At 62.9% G+C, this 2,077-nt stretch overlaps 1 protein-coding gene across 1 annotated transcript in view; it reads left to right on the forward strand.

The window, feature by feature from the left end:
• The window catches only part of SYCP2L (synaptonemal complex protein 2 like), a 75,165-nt gene that overhangs the window by 23,599 nt on the left and 49,489 nt on the right, over window positions 1–2,077 (forward strand). The window lies entirely within an intron of this gene.

Consider the following 2,077-nt stretch of genomic DNA (forward strand, 5'->3'; position numbering starts at 1 on the left):
CCAAGCAAGGTAGAACGTACCACGGAGGGCCGGGAGCAAGGGGGCGCCCAGGGGAAACGCAGTTGGGATGTACCATCCTCTTCCTAGGGACGGGGTGGGCTATACCACGTCCCCAAAAGGTCTATAAGGAGCCTTGGAACGTACCTGCTTGGACTGCCGTTGGGACGTACCAACCTCACACGCCAGGGGTAAACGGCGCGTACCAAATGCCTCTCTGCCCAGGGGCTGACAGTTGGGCGGCTCTCGCCTCCTCGGGGCGGGGTTTGGAATGTACCATGTGCGCCCAGGGGAAAGGGGAACTGGAGGGCTGTACCATAGGGAGGGAGTGGGATGTACCAAGCGTGCCAAGAGTAGAGGGGGCAAATGGGACGTACCATTCTTTTGAGGCGGACTGGGAGGAACCATTTCCACATGCGACACAGGGAGAGTTGAGACATACCATCCTTAGGAGGTGGGCGGTGTCTGGTGTACCACCGAGCGGGGGGGGGTCAGTTGGAATGTACCATAATCACATGGAGGGGGGCAGACGGTACTATCCTAGCAGGCAGCTGAGTGTGCAGGGAATAGGGGTGGGTAGTAGCCCTTGCGCACACACGGGAGCACCTGTGCCCTTGCGCAGTGGCATGTGCACATGCTCCTTACACACGTGTAGCCCTTATACACTCAGACTTGTGCCTCCACTCATGCACGTGACACAGCCGGGCATGCACGGGGAGATGGGCATGCACACCCCCCCCCAGCATGCATGCGCCCACCTGCACTTGCACAGGTGCTCCCACTCACTTTGTGAATTTCACCAACATCTGCTAAAAGTGCAAATGGGCCCAGGCCCCTGCTCCTGCTCCTGGGACCCCCGAGGAACCTAAAGAGCCACTGCAGCCTCCCCTCAGCCAGGAAATGCTGGGGTGGGGGTGTAACCCTGGGTGCTCCAGGCTGGGTGTCCTGCACCTCCCAGTCAGGTGCAGGGTCCACGGGGGTGCGGGGCTCCCTCGTAGGCACCAGGGGGCACTGCTCCCTATCATACCTGCAGTCCCCTTCCAGGTGCCTGGGGCTGGGGGGCAGCTCTGCAGGGCCAGGGGCTTCCCCAGGCAGGTAGACATCCCTGCTCCCGTTCCCCCCCCCCCCCAGCTAAGGCTATTTTGGGATTTCTGCTTCTGGCTGCGGAAGCCTGGAGGAACTGATGCAGAAAGGAGAAGCCAGGCCCCAGCCCTCAGTCTGGCTGGAGCCTGCAGTGCGCCCCCTCCCCACCCCACCCCACTAGGCCCCTCTTTCCATGAATCCCTGCCCCATGCTTGCTGCGCAAGCGCTTGCCCTGCAGCTCCCTCCTGGTTTCAATCAAGCTGCAGCCACTGAGAAGGCAATGGGGACGGGGCCCCTTCCGGAGCTCAGCTCCAGCACCCCCCATCCCCAGCCAGCCCCATGCCTGGCTCCCGGCCAGCTCCCAGACACCCCCCCATCTCCTACAGGCCCTGCTCAGCTCCCCCTCCCCCCACACACTCTGTAGTCTCAGGCAGGATTCAGCACATCTGGGAAGCATCGACTGGAGTCTGGGGGGGCGGCAAATGTGCTGGAGCTGGAACCGTTAGGGCTCCAGAGACCCCAGCTCCCCCCAGCCCCCTCAACCCCCTCCTCCTCCTCAGGATGACTCAGGCGGATGCGGTCAAGCCATGTCCCCCCACGCAGCCTGCAGCACTGATTTCAACTCTCGCTGAAACCCCAGGGCTGCCAGCCGATGGAAAGCTGGGGGGGTGGGGGGAGCAGTGTGAGTCAGGGAGGGCGGGAGAGAAGAAGCCCCAGTGCATGCATGTGTCTGGGCCAAGAGCAGGGAGCGCATGCCCCAAGACCCTGGGACCACTGTTCCCACAAGGGATTCAGAGGGAACCCTGACACCCCTGACCCTGGCTGAACAGACATGGGCTTCATTTTCTCCCTCCCTGGGGGCACCTCAGGCTCCCAGACTGGTTTGTCTGACCCATGGCTGAACTAACACAACCCCCACCCAGCCAGGCAGGGCTGGGGGGGCAGGAGAGGCTGCAGGAACCTGCCACGCATCGTTCCCCCCCCCCCCCCAAACCCC

The sequence above is a fragment of the Gavialis gangeticus genome, unplaced genomic scaffold (genome assembly GCF_001723915.1).
Source record: "Gavialis gangeticus isolate Ggan-Ray unplaced genomic scaffold, GavGan_comp1, whole genome shotgun sequence".
Lineage (NCBI taxonomy): Eukaryota > Metazoa > Chordata > Crocodylia > Gavialidae > Gavialis > Gavialis gangeticus.